This window comes from Bombina bombina, chromosome 4 (assembly GCF_027579735.1).
Source record: "Bombina bombina isolate aBomBom1 chromosome 4, aBomBom1.pri, whole genome shotgun sequence".
In the NCBI taxonomy this organism is placed as follows: domain Eukaryota; kingdom Metazoa; phylum Chordata; class Amphibia; order Anura; family Bombinatoridae; genus Bombina; species Bombina bombina.
The window spans coordinates 453,681,116-453,702,550 of NC_069502.1; the positions used below are offsets into that span (position 1 = coordinate 453,681,116).

Genomic DNA, 21,435 nt, shown 5'->3' on the forward strand with positions numbered 1-21,435 from the left:
GAAAACCGGGCTCCAGCCTGCTGCGGAGCGCATATCAACGAAGAATCTAGCACAAACTTACTTCACCACCTCCACGGGAGGCAAAGTTTGTAAAACTGAATTGTGGGTGTGGTGAGGGGTGTATTTATAGGCATTTTAAGGTTTGGGAAACTTTGCCCCTCCTGGTAGGAATGTATATCCCATACGTCACTAGCTCATGGACTCTTGCTAATTACATGAAAAAAATAAACATCTTAACACATCTTTCCCTTTACCGTTCCTGCTTAGAGCCGGCTGTGGTGCTCTCTTTGCCACTTCCTGTTAGGAAGGAGAATATCCCACAAGTAAGGATGAATCCGTGGACTCTGTACATCATGCAAAAGAAAGAAAGGATAAATTTAAATGAACCTCCAAGGCACCACTAATGCATCTGTTAGCTCCACCTGAGGATCCCTGTACCTCAACCCCTAACTGGGTAGCTTGGTATTAAGACGTTATAAGATCTTCATCTTGCAAATCTCTGCAAACACTCTGTTGTCTGTTGAGGAATCCGCTTCCCAGTTGTCCACACCCGGAATGTGGATAGCGGACAGCGAACAAATGCGGGTCTCCCCTACACCAGTATCTGAGATACTTCCCTCAAAACTAGGGAGCTTCTCGTTCCCCCCTGATGGTTGATGTAAGCCACCGAGGATATATTGTTTGATTGGAATCTGATTAACTGGGACGAACCCAGCAGAGGCCAAGACTTCAGAGCATTGTATATTGCCCGAAGATCCAAAATGAGATCAGGAGGGAGCTTTACCTCCTGAGACCAGATGCCCTGTGCCTTCCTGGCACCCCAAACGGCTCCCCATGCTGACAGACTCGCAACCATAGTCACAATCACCAAGGATGGTCTTGAGATGGACGTCCCTCAGGACAAGTGATCCGGACAAAACCACCAAGAGAGCGATTCTCCCGATTAGTTGTCCAGAGAAATCTGTTGAGACAGATCTGAATGATCGCCATTCCACTAGTTCAGCATGCGCAGTTGCAACAGTCTGAGGTGAAACCTGGCAAAGGAAATGATATCCAAGCTGGACACCATGAGACCAATCACCTCCATACACTGAGCCACAGATGGCCTTAAGGAGATAAAGACATGTTGAAGTTAGCTTGCAACGTCTCTGGTCTGTTAGAAATAAAATGTCTCCCTACACATACGCAGTCAAAATCACATAACAAACATGATTAAAACGACCCCACTGTTCAATAATCCCCCCCAGGAGATATTAACCATTGATTCCATAAAGATAAAGGAGTACCACTGAGACCCTGTCTTCTATTGTTAGCAAATAGCATGTGTGTATAAAACAAAACTATCTTACCGGAATCCAATCCGTGGAACAGTAACACGGTTCTTCAAGTTTGACAGATAGTAGCAGCGCCTCTGACATGGACTTGAGTGAAGAAAGCAAGCATCAAAACTAGTCAACGCTGATTGCTTATAGGAGCTGTTAATCTTAGTCTGGATTCTGCATCTCTCAGGATTCTGCATCTCCAGACTCCAAATTTCATCAATGCTCTCACTGAGATGCTGACAAGACTACTTAAAACTCCAGTTCCATCCCGAAGGGCAGGTACCCCTCATAAGGAACTGCTCCAAAAAAACTTCCAACACTTCTCTGCCAACCTCCTGTGATGAAAGGCAAATAATGACTGGGGGATGAGGTAAGTGGGAGAGGTATTTAATCCTTTGGCTGGGGTGTCTTTGCCTCCTCCTGGTGGCCAGGTTCTGTATTCCCACATGTAATGAATGCAGTTGTGGACTCTCCCTGTATTTAGAAGGAAAGCATAATATTGACCTCTTGAGGAATAAAAAAAGTGAGCAACTGGGCACATGAAGTCTCTAATGCTATATTTGTAAGTTTTGCTAAATTTCTGATATTGTGTAGCTTTACATTGCTGAGGGGACCCATCTCTAACATTCAGTTAGGACTGTCATGATGAGGTTGATAATTAAGAAGCTCCTTTTGGCTGGTGAGATATGGTAGCAGCAGTACTACATTTGTGCATATTTTTGTATAGAGCATTTCTTTTTTTTTATTTCTACAAATGTACTGAAATACCAGTGAAAATATTATCTCTCCTCTACATGTTTCCTTTGTCAAATAAGTTCAAAGTCTAAGAGTTATAAAATCAAATTTTGAATATGATAATGAATTCACCAATAACTGATATTGCATATTCAGATGAAAATGTTGTGAATCATGTATGTGTATATATATATATATATATATATATATATATATACTGTTGTATGATTGAGCAATAGAATGGAGGAAGACCTGAAGACATTCTTGTGTAGCTTATAAGGCATAAGATGGATTATGGATGATTGTATACTATTTCCTATATCAGATGGAAAATTATATGTATCAAATTCACATTTGTGTGTTTGTGTGTGTGTGTGTGTGGGGGGGGGGGGCTTCTTGGATTCTTGCACCTGGGCTCTGTGGTTTCTAGTTACACCTCTGCTGAAATATTCAACTTTATATTTTTATTTAAAAATAAAAATTTTATATGTGAGGAACGTTGGAATGTAAAGTATTCATAACTACCTTCAGCTTTAGTGCTGTTGGTCAAATGAGGTGTCATTTTTTTTTTAATAGCATGCCCCATTGAAGTCTAGGGAAAATAACATGATCACATTGTTTAAAGTCCTACAGTTAGCGCACATTGCTAACTTTCTACTTTTAAAGGGACAGTCTAGTATGAATTAAACTTTCATTATTCAGATAGGACTTTTAATTTTAATCAACTTTCCAATTTACTTTTATCATCAAATTTGCTTTTTTCTCTTGGTATTCTTAGTTTAAACAAAACATAGGTAGGCTCATATTCTAATTTCTAAGCCTTTGAGGGCTGCCTCTTATCACATGCTTTTTAAATCTTTTCAACACAAAGAGACAGAAAGTACACGTGGGCCATATAGATAACACTGTGTTCAGGCACAGGGGGTTATTTAAGAATTAGCACAAAACAATGCTAAATGCAAGACAATAGATAATAAACAGTCACAGTCATGTGATTAGGGGGCTGGAAGAAGGTTCCTAGATACAAGGTAATCACAGAGGTTAAAAGTATATTAATACAGGGAGTGCAGAATTATTAGGCAAGTTGTATTTTTGAGGATTAATTTTATTATTGAACAATAACCATGTTCTCAATGAACCCAAAAAACTAATTAATATCAAAGCTGAATATTTTTGGAAGTAGTTTTTAGTTTGTTTTTAGTTTTAGCTATTTTAGGGGGATATCTGTGTGTGCAGGTGACTATTACTGTGCATAATTATTAGGCAACTTAACAAAAAACAAATATATACCCATTTCAATTATTTATTTTTACCAGTGAAACCAATATAACATCTCAACATTCACAAATATACATTTCTGACATTCAAAACAAAACAAAAACAAATCAGTGACCAATATAGCCACCTTTCTTTGCAAGGACACTCAAAAGCCTGCCATCCATGGATTCTGTCAGTGTTTTGATCTGTTCACCATCAACATTGCGTGCAGCAGCAACCACAGCCTCCCAGACACTGTTCAGAGAGGTGTACTGTTTGCCCTCCTTGTAAATCTCACATTTGATGATGGACCACAGGTTCTCAATGGGGTTCAGATCAGGTGAACAAGGAGGCCATGTCATTAGATTTTCTTCTTTTATACCCTTTCTTGCCAGCCACGCTGTGGAGTACTTGGACGCGTGTGATGGAGCATTGTCCTGCATGAAAATCATGTTTTTCTTGAAGGATGCAGACTTCTTCCTGTACCACTGCTTGAAGAAGGTGTCTTCCAGAAACTGTCAGTAGGACTGGGAGTTGAGCTTGACTCCATCCTCAACCCGAAAAGGCCCCACAAGCTCATCTTTGATGATACCAGCCCAAACCAGTACTCCACCTCCACCTTGCTGGCGTCTGAGTCGGACTGGCGCTCTCTGCCCTTTACCAATCCAGCCACGGGCCCATCCATCTGGCCCATCAAGACTCACTCTCATTTCATCAGTCCATAAAACCTTAGAAAAATCAGTCTTGAGATATTTCTTGGCCCAGTCTTGACGTTTCAGCTTGTGTGGCTTGTTCAGTGGTGGTCGTCTTTCAGCCTTTCTTACCTTGGCCATGCCTCTGAGTATTGCACACCTTGTGCTTTTGGGCACTCCAGTGATGTTGCAGCTCTGAAATATGGCCAAACTGGTGGCAAGTGGCATCTTGGCAGCTGCACGCTTGACTTTTCTCAGTTCATGGGCAGTTATTTTGCGCCTTGGTTTTTCCACACGCTTCTTGCGACCCTGTTGACTATTTTGAATGAAACGCTTGATTGTTCGATGATCACGCTTCAGAAGCTTTGCAATTTTAAGAGTGCTGCATCCCTCTGCAAGATATCTCACTATTTTTGACTTTTCTGAGCCTGTCAAGTCCTTCTTTTGACCCATTTTGCCAAAGGAAAGGAAGTTGCCTAATAATTATGCACACCTGATATAGGGTGTTGATGTCATTAGACCACACCCCTTCTCATTACAGAGATGCACATCACCTAATATGCTTAATTGGTAGTAGGCTTTCGAGCCTATACAGCTTGGAGTAAGACAACATGCATAAAGAGGATGATGTGGTCTAAATACTCATTTGCCTAATAATTATACACTCCCTGTATAACTGTGTTGGTTATGCAAAACTGGGGAATGGGTAATAAAGGGATTATCTATATTTTAGAACAATAACAATTCTGTGGTAGACTGTCCCTTTAACTTGTAATATGCCCGCTAACCCGGCAGCGTTAAAATGAGCACTGCACGCAAATGAAAAAAGTAGTTAGTTGTCATTGGCTTACCAGATGTGTTCAGCTAGTCCAAGTAGTACACTGCTGCTCTAGAAATGACTTTAACCATGTATTTAATAACACTGCAGAGGTTAAATACAGTTATATGCAAACAATAGTGCAATAATAAAATTGTTCTAACCTATAAGAGCATTTTATTTTTGCACTGTTAAAGCCTTTAATGCATATTAAATCATCAAGCTCCTCCTCATTCCCTTTACTATCAAGCACATAACTGACATAGGAAGAATACCTTTACAGCAAGTACAAAATAAGCAAGGGTTTATACAGATGTTACACAGCCTGAAATTAACCTCAATATGTTTAACCTGCTAACTACTGTCTTGGGGCTGGTGGAAGGAAGCTGTTTTTTATGTTTTACATTTCCTAAAACACTGTTGAAAGTTTCACAAGTAGGTGGCATTTTTTGATGTCAAGAAAATACATTTGTCATCTTAGCTGCTGCTGTGATTGTGGGCAGTAGGGTAATAGATGCAGAAATGCATCAGTAAATCTGGATATTTGGGAAACAAGCGGTGCACAGTAAAAACCATTTAGTGCATGACTTCTTAGGAGCCAGGACAAAAATTTAGGAGCCATACATGTTTTAGTTTTCACTCAACACACATTATATATATTTATATAAAATAGTTTTTTTTTTTATCCCAAACGTACAAAATCACAATTTCCAGTGTAGCTACCAGGGTGCAGGCAGGAATCAACTTAGTAACAAGTAGAAGGTCGGTATTCGCTGCATTTTAAAAACAGTAGTTTATTAAAAGTGCAGCATTTCTACTTGCTACTAATATATATATTTTGTTTGGAGGGAACGGTGCTGGTATTGCATATCACATCTCATGGTTTCCCTTACCCAACACCTGAATACACAGTGCTAAACTTCTAATAGACAAATATGTATCAAATTGCAAAATTATTCATATATATATATATATATATATATATATATATATATATATATAGATATATAGTAAATAAATAACATTTAATATAAAATTAATATTTTAAAGGCAGACATATATAATCTATTTACAGTCTTTCCTTGGTGCAGTGAAATTTGTAATCCAGTTTTAGTGCCTATTATTGTAATGCAACACTGCCATTGTCAGGCAGTTACGCTGTCTATACTCATTAAGGATAGCTAGTTTCTGTGTCTATTGTTGTAGTTAAGAAAAACAAAATTTATGCTTACCTGATAAATTTCTTTCTTTCCGGGCATGGAGAGTCCACAACGTCATTCCAATTACTAGTGGGATATTCAACTCCTGGCCAGCAGGAGGAGGCAAAGAGCACTCCAGCAAAGCTCTTAAGTGTAACTTCCCTTACCCATAAACCCCAGTTATTCAGCCGAAGGAAAATGGAAAAAGAAGAAACACAAGGGTATAGAGGTGCCTGAGGTTTACTCCAAAAAACTGAATTATATTTTAAAAAGAGGGCCGGGTCGTGGACTCTCCATGCCTGGAAAGAAATTTATCAGGTAAGCATACATTTTGTTTTCTTTCCTATGGCATGTAGAGTCCACAACATCATTCCAAATACTAGTGGGAACCATTACCCAAGCTAGAGGACACGGAATGAACAGGGAGGGAGAACAAGGCAGGAGGACCTAAACAGAAGGCACCACCGCTTGAAGAACCTTTCTCCAAAAGAGGCCTCAGCCGAGGCAAAAGTATCAAATTTGTAGTATTTGGAAAAAGTATGCAAAGAGGACTATGTTGCTGCCTTGCAAATCTGTTCCACAGAAGCTTCATTTTTGAAAGCACAAGATGAGGAGACAGCCCTAGTGGAATGAGCCGTAATTCTCTCAGGAGGCTGCTGTCCAGCAGTCTCATAAGCCAAACAAATCATACTTCTTAACCAGAGGGAAAAAGAAGTAGAAGTGGCCTTCTGACCCTTACGTTTTCCAGAGAAAAGAACACACAGGGCAGAAGATTGCTGAAAATCTTTAGTAGCTTGTAGGTAAAATTTTAGAGCACGAACAACATCCAGGTTATGCAAAAGACGTTCCTTATGAGAAGAATGATTAGGACAAAAAAGGAGGAACAATAATTTCCTGATTAGTGTTTCGATCCAACACCACATTAGGGAGAAACCCCAATTTAGTACAAAGGATCGCCTTATCTGCATGAAAAATAAGGTACAGGGAATCACACTGCAGAGCTAAAAGCTCACAAACTCTGTGAGCGGAAGAAATAGCAAAAAGAAACAAAACTTTCCAAGATAACAATTTTATATCAACAACATGCATCAGCTCAAATGGAGCCTGCTGCAAAACTTTAAGAACTAGGTTAAGGCTCCAAGGAGGAGCAACAGGTTTAAACACAGGCCTGATTCTGACCAGGACCTGTACAAAAGCTTGAACATCTGGTAAGTCTTCCAGACATTTGTGCAAAAGGATAGATAATGCAGAGTACTGACTGAAAAACCTTTCTCCAGGCCATCCTGAAGAAAAGATAAAATTCGGGAAATCCTCACCCGACTCCAGAAAAAACCTTTATCTTCATACCAAAAAAGGTATTTATGCCATATCTTATGGTAAATCCTGCGAGTAACTGGTTTACGAGCCTGAAGCATAGTATCAATGACCGCTTCTGAAAAACCACATCTAGACAGGACTAGGCGTTCAATCTCCAAGCAGTCAGCTTCAGAGAATCTAGATTTGGATGGAGGAATGGACCCTGAATTAGAAGGTCCTTCCTCAGAGGTAACTTCCAAGGTGGAAGAAATGACATCTTCACCAGATCCGCAAACCAGATCTTACGAGGCCAGGCAGGAGCTATTAGAATCACAAACGCTCTCTCCTGCTTGATACGAGCAATGACTCATGGAAGGAGAGCACACGGAGGAAACAGGTATGCTAGACCGAAATCCCAAGGAACCGCCAGGGCATCTATCAGAGCGGCCTGAGAATCTTTTGACCTTAAACCATACTTTGGAAGCTTGGCGTTTTGACGAGACGCCAAGAGATCCATCTCTGTAACCCCCTACCTGAGGGTTATCCTTGAGAACACTTCGAGATGGAGAGCCCACTCCCCGGGATAAAAAGTCTGTCTGCTCAGAAAATCCACCTCCCAATTGTCCATCCCTGGAATGTGGATGCCAGACAGGAGACAATCGTGAGCTTCCGCACACTGTAGAATGCAAATCATCTCCTTCATGGCCAAGGAACTCTGAGTTCCTCCCTGGTGGTAGATTTAAGCCACTGAGGTGATGTTGTCCAACTGCAATCTGATAAACTGGACTAAAGATAATTGAGGCCAACCTGTCAAGGCATTGAAGATTGCTCTTAACTTCAAGATGTTTATGGGAAGAGAAGATTCTTCCCGAGACCACAGGCCCTGAGTTTTTAGAGAACCCCAAACAGCTCCCCAGCCTAACAGGCTGGCGTCTGTAGTCACAATCACCCAGGAAGGTCTCAGGAAGCAAGTGCCCTGAGAGAGAAGTTCCTGTGAAATCCACCACGAGAGAGAGAGTCTCTTGTCATGGGGTCCAGATTTATCCTCTGCGATAAATCTGAATGTTCTCTGAAGGAACAAACTGGAAATGCTTGTCCAGAAAGGCAAACCTTAGAAACTGGTGATGATCCTTGTGAATGGAAACATATAAATACGCGTCCTTCAGGTCTATGGTCATCATGAACAGAATGAATAGTTTCCATCTTTAAGGACGGACCCTGAGGAATTTGTTGAGACACTTTAGGTCTAGGATGGGACGGAAAGTTCCCTCCTTTTTGGGAACCACAAATAGATTTGAATAGAATCCTTGAACTTATTCCTCTAAAGGGACTGGTACAACAACTCCCAGGGAGGATAGGTCCTCTACGCAATTTAAGAAAGCCTCCCTCTTACCTGGTTTGAGGATAGTCTTGATAGGAGAAATCTGCCCTTTGGAGGTCAAGATCTGAATCCTATTTTGTAACCCTGAGATACTATGTCCACAGCCCACGGGATCTGGGACATTGCGTATTCAAACCTGTTGAAAAAAGGAAAGCCTGCCCCCTACCTGATTCAAAATTGAATCGGTGGCGGACCCTTCATGCTGATTTAGAGTCAGCGGAAGGTTTCTTCTTTTGCTTACCCTTATTCCAAGGCTGGCTAAATTTCCAATTGGACCTAGATTGGTCTGGTTTGGAAGAAGAAGAGGAGGACTTCTGTCCTTTAAAGTTGCGAAAGGAACGAAAATTAGAAGTCTGTCGACCCTTAGGTCTATTCTTCTTGTCCTGAGGTAGGAAAGATCCCTTTCTACCCGTAATCTCTAAAATGATTTCCGCCAGGCCAGACCCAAACAGAGTTTTACCCTTGTAAGGTAAAGCCAAAAGCTTAGCCTTTGAAGAAACATCAGCCGACCAAGATTTTAACCACAGAGATCAACGAGCTAGGACAGTGAAGCTAGACAACTTAGCTCCCAGTCTAATTACCTGCATGTTTGCATCGCAGATAAAAGTATTGGCTAATTTAAGAGCCTTGATCCTATCTTGGATCTCCTCAATCATAGTCTCCTCTGAGACAGGGCATCGCACCAATAAGATGCTACTCCCGCAACCGTAGCAATTCTTGCCGCAGGTTGCCACTGTAATCCGTGATGGATGTACATCCTCTATACATTCCTCTATAGGAATTATAGTTATTTTAGCTAGAGTAGAAATAGCTCCTTCTACTTTTTAAAAACAGGGGAAGTGGAAAAGGGAACCCCTGGCTTATCCCATTCCTGAGCTATAATTTCAGACATCTTGTCTGGAACAGGAAAAACATCCACAGAAGAGGGAGAATCATAAACTCTGTTAAGTTTAGAACACGTTTTAGGGTTAACAGCAACCAAAGGTTCAGAGTCATCCAAAGTAGCTAGAACCTGCTTCAATAGTAAACGAAGATGTTCAAGCTTAAATCTGAAATTAACTTCTTAAGATTCACAAGATTTTTCTCCCATAGTAGAGTATCAGAGCCTGATATTTCACCTTCAGAAGCTACTGAAGTATCCTCCTCCTCAGACATCCTGTCGTGGACTTGTAGGAAAAGAAAGAACAGAGTAACCAACTCTGGTTTTCTACAAAGGGGTAGCAAAGTGTTAAAAGTAAAGCAAAGACTACCTCACCGCCTTTTAACTGCTAAAAGTCACCACTACTCTTACTAAAGAGATTGACGTGGACGCAGCTAGACCTCAATCCTTGATTGCAGGGAAAAGTACCCATAAAAGGATTAAATATCTTCAGACACGATCTTCGCACATCCTCAATTGACAGAGGCAAAGAGAATGACTGAGATTATGGGTAAGGGAAGTTGCACTTAACTGCTTTACTGGGGTGCTCTTTGCCTCCTCCTGCTAGCCAGGAGTTGAATATCCCACTAGTAATTAATTGTGCGCTATGAGAGCACGGTTTATCAAATATATAAGTATATATATGTGGAAATATTAAAGATAAGTGGTCAGTAATTTAATTAATTCGAAAGAGTAAAAGAACTGTTGCTTGATTCCTGGGTTTAGAAAAATGGAGTACCCAACTCCACTGTACCAAACTAAATTATGGAAAAAGAAAGAATATGGGAAAGCGCTGTTAAAAAACCCTTAGGAGTTAAAAGAATTTTACAGACCACTGTAAAATATATACATACATACACATATACATATACAGCTCTGACAAAATAAGAGACCAATGCAAATTTATCAGTTTCTCTGGTTTTACTATTTATAGGTATGTGAGTAAGATGAAGATTTTTGTTTTATTCTATAAACTACTGACAACATTTCTCCAAAATTACAAATAAAAATATTGTCATTAAGAACATTTATTATATTATATATACCACTGCTGTGGTCATCACTATCCTCTTGCAGTAGGACCAGCTGGATGGCAAAAACAGTGCTAGTAGTACGTCAAAAGAAAAAAAAAAATATTGACCATGCCCCCCCAAGGCAGAACATGCTGTGATCTGAGATGTCATGTTATGTCAGAAAATGGAGCATGTCTGCAGAAAGAACAGGACACATGCAGGAACTGTAATCACTTTTGCTTTGCAGTGCTGATTCACCTCAGACTGTTATCTTCAAACAGCGCTCTGCTCTGGCTGCACAGTGTAAGTTTTCCTTTACAGTACCGCCAGAGTGAAACAGTGTTACAAAAAAATACAGCGCAGTGCTACACAATGGCAGCACATTGATTAATGATGGCTCTCACAGTGTGCAAAGCTGTGGACTCCTGAATGTTTGGCATTCATGTGAGCAATGCACTTTTTTTTTTCATGCTGCTAATTTGCTATTCTATTTTCAACTGCTGCAGTATATTATAAGACTTTAAATAGTCCTTTATTCTCCAGTTAATCAACACATTGCTATAGAGCTGTGGCTTTAGTGTAACTGCCTAATTTAAAATGTAATTTAATTTTAAAATGACCTGCAGAAAAATTTTCACTTAAAAAAAAATCTCATTGCAGAAAGTGAAAAAAAAAAAAAGTTTTGCCTTTGGGACCATGACCAAAGAAAAGAAAAGGAAAGTTTTGTTTGAGGAAAAGAAGGGTTAACTTCTGGCTTTACTGCCAGTGGGATACACTGAGCGTCCTGTTGCTTTGAGCCTTAAAATGTAAAAGATGACGGTTCATAGGAACAAGGTCAAGCACCAGACATTGAGGACAACAAAACTAAACACCAGCAGAGGGCAACATCAACTCTCCACTGCACGTTATGACAGCCATCTCACTTGAATGTCACTCATAACACCAAGTGACCTACAAAAAGAATGGCAAATGGCAGCTGGGGTAAAGTGTGTGGCAAGGACGGTTCAAAACAGGCTCCTAGGGGCAGGGCTGAAGTTGTGCAAAACTAGAAAAAAGCCCTTCATCAATGAGAAACAAAGAGTCAGGCTGTAGTTTGCAGACGGATTGGACCGTAAAGGACTGGAGTAAGTCATCTTCTCTGATGTATATATATATATACTGTGGAATGTGAAATATTAATATTTTCATGTCAGTTTAGCGCACTTGAGAATATGTGATCAGGTTTGCGCGTGAGTGGGGTGTTTTTTCCACTTTTTTTGCTCTATTGAATTCTATTGGGGAGAACATTATCATGCGCAATATTCTAAGTTTGGCCTTTTACGTGCATCGGGTTAGCCCACGAGTGAAAACAGTTTATTTTCAACTTGTAATACCGCTCCACTTGTCTGGCATCTTTTTTGCTTGACCAATTGTCATTTCTCCAAATAAATGCTCTAAATGAAAAACTTAAATTATGTTTACCTGATAATTTTCTTTTCTTCTGACGGGGAGAGTCAACAGCTGCATTTACTACTTTTGGGAATTCAGAACCTGGCCACCAGGAGGAGGCAAAGACACCCCAACCAAAGGCTTAAATACATCCCCCACTTGCTTCATCCCCCCGTCATTCTGCCAAGGGAACAAGGAACAGTGGGAGAAATATCAGGGTAAAAAAGGTGCCAGAAGAATAAAAAACAAATAAACGGCCGCCCCCATCTAAAAACGTGGGCGGGGAGCTGTGGACTCTCCCCGTCAGAAGAAAAGAAAATGATCAGGTAAGCATAATTTAAGTTTTTCTTGTTAAATGGAGAGAGTCCACAGCTGCATTAATTACTTTTGGGAAAACAATACCCAAGCTATACAGGGAGTGCAGAATTATTAGGCAAATTAGTATTTTGACCACATCATCCTCTTTATGCATGTTGTCTTACTCCAAGCTGTATAGGCTCGAAAGCCTACTACCAATTAAGCATATTAGGTGATGTGCATCTCTGTAATGAGAAGGGGTGTGGTCTAATGACATCAACACCCTATATCAGGTGTGCATAATTATTAGGCAACTTCCTTTCCTTTGGCAAAATGGGTCAAAAGAAGGACTTGACCGGCTCAGAAAAGTCAAAAATAGTGAGATATCTTGCAGAGGGATGCAGCACTCTTAAAATTGCAAAGCTTCTGAAGCGTGATCATCGAACAATCAAGCGTTTCATTCAAAATAGTCAACAGGGTCGCAAGAAGCGTGTGGAAAAACCAAGGCGCAAAATAACTGCCCATGAACTGAGAAAAGTCAAGCGTGCAGCTGCCAAGATGCCACTTGCCACCAGTTTGGCCATATTTCAGAGCTGCAACATCACTGGAGTGCCCAAAAGCACAAGGTGTGCAATACTCAGAGACATGGCCAAGGTAAGAAAGGCTGAAAGACGACCACCACTGAACAAGACACACAAGCTGAAACGTCAAGACTGGGCCAAGAAATATCTCAAGACTGATTTTTCTAAGGTTTTATGGACTGATGAAATGAGAGTGAGTCTTGATGGGCCAGATGGATGGGCCCGTGGCTGGATTGGTAAAGGGCAGAGAGCTCCAGTCCGACTCAGACGCCAGCAAGGTGGAGGTGGAGTACTGGTTTGGGCTGGTATCATCAAAGATGAGCTTGTGGGGCCTTTTTCGGGTTGAGGATGGAGTCAAGCTCAACTCCCAGTCCTACTGCCAGTTTCTGGAAGACACCTTCTTCAAGCAGTGGTACAGGAAGAAGTCTGCATCCTTCAAGAAAAACATGATTTTCATGCAGGACAATGCTCCATCACACGCGTCCAAGTACTCCACAGCGTGGCTGGCAAGAAAGGGTATAAAAGAAGAAAATCTAATGACATGGCCTCATTGTTCACCTGATCTGAACCCCATTGAGAACCCATGGCCCATCATCAAATGTGAGATTTACAAGGAGGGAAAACAGTACACCTCTCTGAACAGTGTCTGGGAGGCTGTGGTTGCTGCTGCACGCAATGTTGATGGTGAACAGATCAAAACACTGACAGAATCCATGGATGGCAGGCTTTTGAGTGTCCTTGCAAAGAAAGGTGGCTATATTGGTCACTGATTTGTTTTTGTTTTGTTTTTGAATGTCAGAAATGTATATTTGTGAATGTTGAGATTTTATATTGGTTTCACTGGTAAAAATAAATAATTGAAATGGGTATATATTTGTTTTTTGTTAAGTTGCCTAATAATTATGCACAGTAATAGTCACCTGCACACACAGATATCCCCCTAAAATAGCTATAACTAAAAACAAACTAAAAACTACTTCCAAAACTATTCAGCTTTGATATTAATGAGTTTTTTGGGTTCATTGAGAACATGGTTGTTGTTCAATAATAAAATTAATCCTCAAAAATACAACTTGCCTAATAATTCTGCACTCCCTGTAGAGGACACTGAATGCAAAAAAAGGGCGGTTAAACGAGGCGGCCCATTCGGAGGGACAACAGCCTGAATTTACCCAAACACCTGACAAAAACAACTGCTTCAGTAGAAACAGAAGGATAAAACCTGAAAGGACCAGGTAACTGCCCATCAGTTAAAACCAGCAAGGCCCTAGTTAGAGACCATTAAAAATCAGTATATTCCACCGAGCACAAAGCCTCAGAGGAGACAAGTCCCACAGGCTCCAAGCCAACACTGAAACTTACCCCCGACCCGAGGGAAGGGAACCTCCACATACCCCCTTAAGAGAAGTGGAAGAAGAAGAACTCAACAGAGATCTAAAGAAAAACGAGCTAGGGTAAAAGGAACCCTAGTCAACTCAAAGCTCAAACAAAAGTTGCAACAGGACAAACACACAGAGGATGAACTCCAACGACGAACAAAGAGAAGGGAGGAAAAAAAGCCTACCCCTATTTGAACAGAAGTCCAAGGGACCATGTAACATCCCAACCATGGAGACCTAGAGAGACAAGGTGGACCTCACACAGCGTGCAAACCGCACTATGAAAGAGCAACCCAAGGGATAAAAACCACCCCCGGTAACCGCCGAAAAATAGCATAAGAAATCATATTGTGCTCCAGATGAAGCCACAGGTTTCCCTCTGCAACAGAAGTCAAGCAGACTCCAGCCGTTAACACTATCCAACCAAGCTAGGAACTGCCCCAGGGCTCCCACAGAGGAAATATTCCGAAGGAGTGCAGAAACCCACTCCCCCCAGGAAAAAATAAGGAAGTAGGAGAGCATCCAAAACCAGCAGAGAAAGCCCCTGCTGAGGAAGGAAATACTGCAAAGCCTCCCAGTTAAGGAGGGATCACAGGATATAAGTAAGATACGCGGTCCAGGCTCAACCAGACAGACCTCTGACCCCCTCTCCGAGGTAACGGACTCAGCACCCAAGCGATTGGCAATGTCTGAAAGCAGGGAAATAGACTATTCCCCGGACCACCCAGATCCTTAGTAAGGAAAAAGGAGGGGAACTAAATTAAACAGTACCAATGGGTAGAGCAAACTCCACCATATGCTAACAAGACTGGCATGCTAACCAACTAAGCTATGACAGAACATAGACACAGCTCCTTGCCCTACAAGAAGGGACACTGCCAGACAAAAAAGACACTACACTGAACCAACAGTGACGGCACAATACCAGAATCCAACCCTTCATGACATCCAGCACGCAGGGCAGGGGGGACCCCACTGAACAGAGGAAGACCGCTGAGGCACTAGGTGGATACTGTGGTATGCCTCAATCTCCCTAAGGGAAGGAGAAAACCAAATATAACCACGCACCCGCCCACAGGCATGGAGTGTGCATCAGCAGACAGACAGCAAAGGCAATACCGATATTAGAGGAAACAACCGGCTGCAAAAGCCAGCCTAGTAGAAAAACAAATAGCCATCGAGCACCCTTTTAAGGTGCAAATAACTGTAACAGATTGTGACTGCAATCTCCCACTTGCTAGTCAGCTAGACTGCCCATCAGGCTATTTCCAAGTCTCCGATAAGAGAAAAACAAAACCCCCCTGAAAGGGCAAGTGTAAGTCTCAGAACCGGAAGGACTGAACCTACCAAGACTCATCTAAGGGATACGGTCAGATATCCAAGACAAGAAAATGTCCGGAAAACAGGACATCCGGAAACTGGAGCCGGCTACAAGGTAGTAACCCCTGAGGAACAAAAGGGATACCTCATACGGAGAACCTGCACCCAAGGTAATGCAACTGCAGCCACATCCAAAGACCCTTGGACACTGGACGATTGCTAAGCATCCCAGAGACAGAGAGCATATCTCCTAAAGGCTCGAGGGACAACAAAGTTAGAGCTCAAAACTAGATCATCTAGCTTGAGAAGATAAAATAGTCTCCAAACAATCCCATCAGGATCAACCTCCTGGAAACCCCCACAGCTCAAGGAAATAACGATAGACGAGCCTCAGAATTCCTGTCGAGCGATAGATAAAACCGAGATATCTTAAGTAAGGGCAGCTCCAGGAAAAACGGAGACAAACGCACTCTCCAGAGCCCCAAAAACACGGGAGCAGACGAGAAACAGTAGGAGGAAGAAAAAGACCGCAAATGCACGAACTTCCCGAACAGATGACCCCCCCAACCAGACCCAAAAAATAAGCCTAAGACATCTCGACCCCTTTAAGGAAGAGTTACCGTCATCAAGGCCTCAAAAATAAAAATACCATAGAGGAGATCAAAATCGCCCCAATCTTGTACCCCAGATGTCCAAGGAGTCATCTAAACCTCCAGTCCCATTGGGAATGGAGAACCCTAGCACCGAGGCCAAAGGACCTCCGGAACACACAGAGTAATCTTTAGCAGGATCCGCTTCTGGAACCTCGCCAACACAAGACAATGAGGACTGAGTACAATCCCTCTGATGCCCCACCCAAAAGAAGAGGCGAGAACCAGCCTGACGTCTAGGAACGAAAGGCCTCCTCTACCATGGTTTACCCTGCAAGGGGCAGAGCTTTCAAAAGACCCTTGAAAACTCATGGATGATCTTCTCCATGGAATCTTTAATAAAGGCAAAAGCTTTATTCGATCTAAAGAGAAACCAGAGTATAACAAATTCCTCATCAGAGTGAGCAACTCACCACCCAACCAGGACAACCAGTATACCGGCACCACATGGATGAAATAGACCTTAAGGAACAGAAAATAGCACCCGACCAGGACCAGCCTGCTACATAGGGCACTCAGAATTGACCCAGGCCACAGAAAAATCGAAACCCCAATAGAAATAGACAACAAGAACTATAGACATAACAATGTACTAACCCTTAACATGCAACTTCCGCGGAAGTGCCCAAGTGACCACAAAATCGCTAGTATCAAAAGTTTCCAAACGGAAAAATTATAACTGACAAGAGCTTTTAAAAAAGAAATAAAATACATCCTAACAGGATCAAAGAAAAAGAGGGCAGCACCCGCAGGTGAACGCCCAAGAAGAATGGGCACACTAACAGGACCAGCCAATCAGAGACCCCATTCTCCCGAAGCTCAGAACTGGAATAAGATACCCCAAAAAGAAAGTAAATTGGAGACGACAAGGAGATTAACTTCATTCCCCCACGTCTAACCCAGCTTGCCGTCTGGAACAGAAGACCGGGGATTCCTCGACCCATTAGGATTGGGATCCTCCTGCACCGACAATACATGCCGCAGTAGGACACGAAGGCGCGCCAGTCTATAAACGGAAAGCAAGACTTCCCTCCGCCGGGGCAACTGACGACCCCGACCCCAAGGGTTGGACTCCTGAAGCTTCAGAGGAAACCGCTTCCCCAGATGACTGATCTGACCCAGACAATCTAACACCTGATGAGCCCTAGTTAACAGAACAAGGACAGAATCTTATTAACACATCCCTCTCAGGAAGATGTAAATGCGCCAACACCATAGATATGGCCATGCGGAACCGTGCCGTAACCTCTGGAGGAAACAAGCCGCCTTACGGAGAAGGGGTAACGGCATTAGAGACACCTACTTGCGTAGCTAGAGAAGGTGCTAGGGCACGCACCTCACAGGATGTGGTATCCCCAGGGGCGGATGGCTCGGCGGACTCTAAGTTCCTCTACAGCGGCATTCAGAACATAACTGATGGGCATGGATTACCCGGGCCATCTCATACTCTTCGCAAGAAGTAGAATCTGAATCAGAGACATCCATCTCCAAAAAGTCAGAATCCTTTATAACTTGGGTAGAAATTATGGATAGAAGAAAAAGAATATAAACGGCACTTTACACCCCCAATAGCTGGGGCACTCACCACCTCCTGTGATCAAGACAACTAGCGAAACGGACTCTCTCCGTCACCGCGTGGTCAGGAATACGGAAATGGAGTGCAGAACATGACCACGCCTAGTCACAACTTACACTGTGCAGGCCAGAGAAAAGTGCGCCAAGGCCACTAGAGCTGCACAGCCTGACAAAAAAGGCTGTTATGTTCCGATATATAGCCACAAGCCCAAGCGTCACTACACATTAGCAGATAGAATCACATAACAAACATGATTAAAGTCATGTTTATCTCCCCTCAGGAGATATTAACCCTTGATTCCATAAAGATAAAGGAGTCCCACTGAGACCCTGACTTCTTCGTTTACATTACATTCACACATCGAAGTAAAATGAAATGATCTGACTGGAATCTACGCCGTGGAACAGGAACACGGCCCTTCAAGTGTGACAGATAGTAGCCACGCTTCTGACATGGACTTTAGTTAAGAAAACAGGCAGTGAAACTCATCAACACTGATTGCTACGGATGGGTTCGCAGAAAGACTCTCCCTGCATCTCCAGACTCTAACTTTCATCCATGCTCTCACTGAAAGGTTGTCAGGACTACTTAAAACTCCAGTCCCATTTCAAAGCGTACTACCCTCCATAAGAGACTATCCTTAATCTTCCGACACTTCTCTGCCAACCTCCTGTGACGAAAGGCGAAGAATGACTGGGGGATGAGGGAAGAGGGGGAGGTATTTAAGCCTTTGGCTGGGGTGCCTTTGACTCCTCCTGGTGGCCAGGTTCTGAAGTCCCAAAAGTAATGAATGCAGTTGTGGACTCTCCCCGTTTAAGAAGAAAATGGGCCAGATTACGAGTGGAGCACTAAGAGTGTTAATGCGCTAGAAGTAAGCTTTTTGCACTCATATTACGAGTTGAAAGAAAACTATTTTGCATGTGCGCTAACCCGACGAGCACAAAAAACATCATTTATGTAAGAACTTACCTGATAAATTCATTTCTTTCATATTGGCAAGAGTCCATGAGCTAGTGACGTATGGGATATACAATCCTACCAAGAGGGGCAAAGTTTCCCTAACCTCAAAATGCCTATAAATACACCCCTCACCACACCCACAATTCAGTTTTAACGAATAGCCAAGTAGTGGGGTGATAGAAAAAAGGAGTAGAAAGCATCAAAAAAGGAATTGGAAATATAATTGTGCTTAATACAAAAAAACATAACCACCATAAAAAGGGTGGGTCTCATGGACTCTTGCCAATATGAAAGAAATTCATTTATCAGGTAAGTTTATGTTTTCTTTCATGTAATTGGCAAGAGTCCATAAGCTAGTGACATATGGGATAGAAATACCCAAGATGTGGAACTCCACACAAGAGTCACTAGTGAGGGAGGGATAAAATAAAAACAGCCATTTTCCGCTGAAAAATTAAATACACAACCAAAAAAAATAAGTTTTTCTCATAAATGAAAGAAAAAACTTAAAACATAAGCAGAGGAATCAAACTGAAACAGCTGCCTGAAGAACTTTTCTACCAAAAACTGCTTCTGAAGAGGCAAAGACATCAAAACGGTAGAATTTAGTAAATGTATGCAAAGAAGACCAAGTTGCTGCTTTGCAAATCTGATCAACTGAAGCTTCAATATTAAAAGCCCACGAAGTGGAGACTGATCTAGTAGAATGAGCTGTGATTATCTGAGGCGGGGCCTGACCCAACTCCAAATAAGCCTTATGAATCAAAAGCTTTAACCAAGATGCCAAGGAAATAGCAGAAGCTTTCTGACCTTTCCTAGAACCAGAAAAGACAACAAATAGACTAGAAGTCTTTCTGAAATCTTTAGTAGCTTCGACATAATATTTCAAAGCTCTTACAACATCCAGAGAATGTAAGGATCTTTGCAAAGAATTTTTAGGATTAGGACACAAAGAGGGGACAATAATTTCCCTTTTAATGTTGTTAGAATTCACCACTTTAGGTAAAAATTTAAATGAAGTCCGCAAAACTGCCTTATCTTGATGGAAAATCAGAAAAGGTGACTCACAAGAAAGAGCAGATAATTCAGAAACTCTTCTAGCAGAAGAGATAGCCAAAAGGAACAACACTTTCCAAGAAAGTAGTTTAATATTCAAAGAATGCATAGTCTCAAAAGGAGGTGCCTGCAAAGCTATCAAAACCAAATTTAGACTCCAAGGAGGAGAGATTGATTTAATGACAGGCTTGATACGGACCAAAGCCTGAACAAAACAGTGAATATCAGGAAGCTTAGCAATCTTTCTATGAAATAAAACAGAAAGAGCAGAGATTTGTCCCTTCAAGGAACTTGCAGATAGACCTTTATCCAAACCATCCTGAAGAAACTGTAAAATTCTAGGAATTCTAAAAGAATGCCAAGAGAATTTATGAGAACACCATGAAAACAAAATTTATGCTTACCTGATAAATTCCTTTCTCCTGTAGTGTGGTCAGTCCACGGGTCATCATTACTTCTGGGATATTAACTCCTCCCCAACAGGAAGTGCAAGAGGATTCACCCAGCAGAGCTGCTATATAGCTCCTCCCCTCTACGTCACCTCCAGTCATTCGACCAAGGACCAACGAGAAAGGAGAAGCCAAAGGGTGTAGTGGTGACTGGAGTATAATTCCAAAATTTTTTACCTGCCATAAAAAACAGGGCGGGCCGTGGACTGACCACACTACAGGAGAAAGGAATTTATCAGGTAAGCATAAATTTTGTTTTCTCCTGTTAAGTGTGGTCAGTCCACGGGTCATCATTACTTCTGGGATACCAATACCAAAGCTAAAGTACACAGATGACGGGAGGGACAGGCAGGCTCTTTATACGGAAGGAACCACTGCCTGAAGAACCTTTCTCCCAAAAACAGCCTCCGAAGAAGCAAAAGTGTCAAATTTGTAAAATTTGGAAAAAGTATGAAGAGAAGACCAAGTTGCAGCCTTGCAAATCTGTTCAACAGAAGCCTCATTCTTAAAGGCCCAAGTGGAAGCCACAGCTCTAGTAGAATGTGCTGTAATTCTTTCAGGAGGCTGCTGTCCAGCAGTCTCATAGGTTAACCGAATTATGCTACGAAGCCAAAAAGAGAGAGAGGTAGCCGAAGCTTTTTGACCTCTCCTCTGACCAGAATAAACGACAAACAGGGAAGACGTTTGTCGAAAATCCTTAGTTGCCTGTAGATAAAATTTCAGGGCACGGACTACATCTAGATTGTGTAGCAGACGTTCCTTCTTCGAAGAAGGATTAGGACACAAAGATGGAACCACAATCTCTTGATTGATATTCCTGTTAGTGACCACCTTAGGTAGGAACCCAGGTTTAGTACGCAGAACTACCTTGTCTGAATGAAAAATCAGATAAGGAGAATCACAATGTAAAGCGGATAACTCAGAGACTCTTCGAGCCGAGGAAATCGCCATTAAAAATAGAACTTTCCAAGATAACAGCTTGATATCAATGGAATGAAGGGGTTCAAACGGAACACCCTGTAAAACATTAAGAACTAAGTTCAAACTCCATGGTGGAGCAACAGTTTTAAACACAGGCTTGATCCTAGCTAAAGCGTGACAAAAAGCT

The 21,435-nt window shown here is 42.0% G+C and overlaps 1 protein-coding gene and 1 non-coding gene across 4 annotated transcripts in view; both read right to left on the bottom strand.

Moving 5' to 3' along the window:
* The window catches only part of ARMC9 (armadillo repeat containing 9), a 935,599-nt gene that overhangs the window by 17,865 nt on the left and 896,299 nt on the right, over window positions 1–21,435 (bottom strand). The window lies entirely within an intron of this gene.
* LOC128658571 (U5 spliceosomal RNA) lies at window positions 16,554–16,668 on the bottom strand. The gene has a single exon (XR_008402246.1). It is a non-coding gene; the product is annotated as a U5 spliceosomal RNA (small nuclear RNA).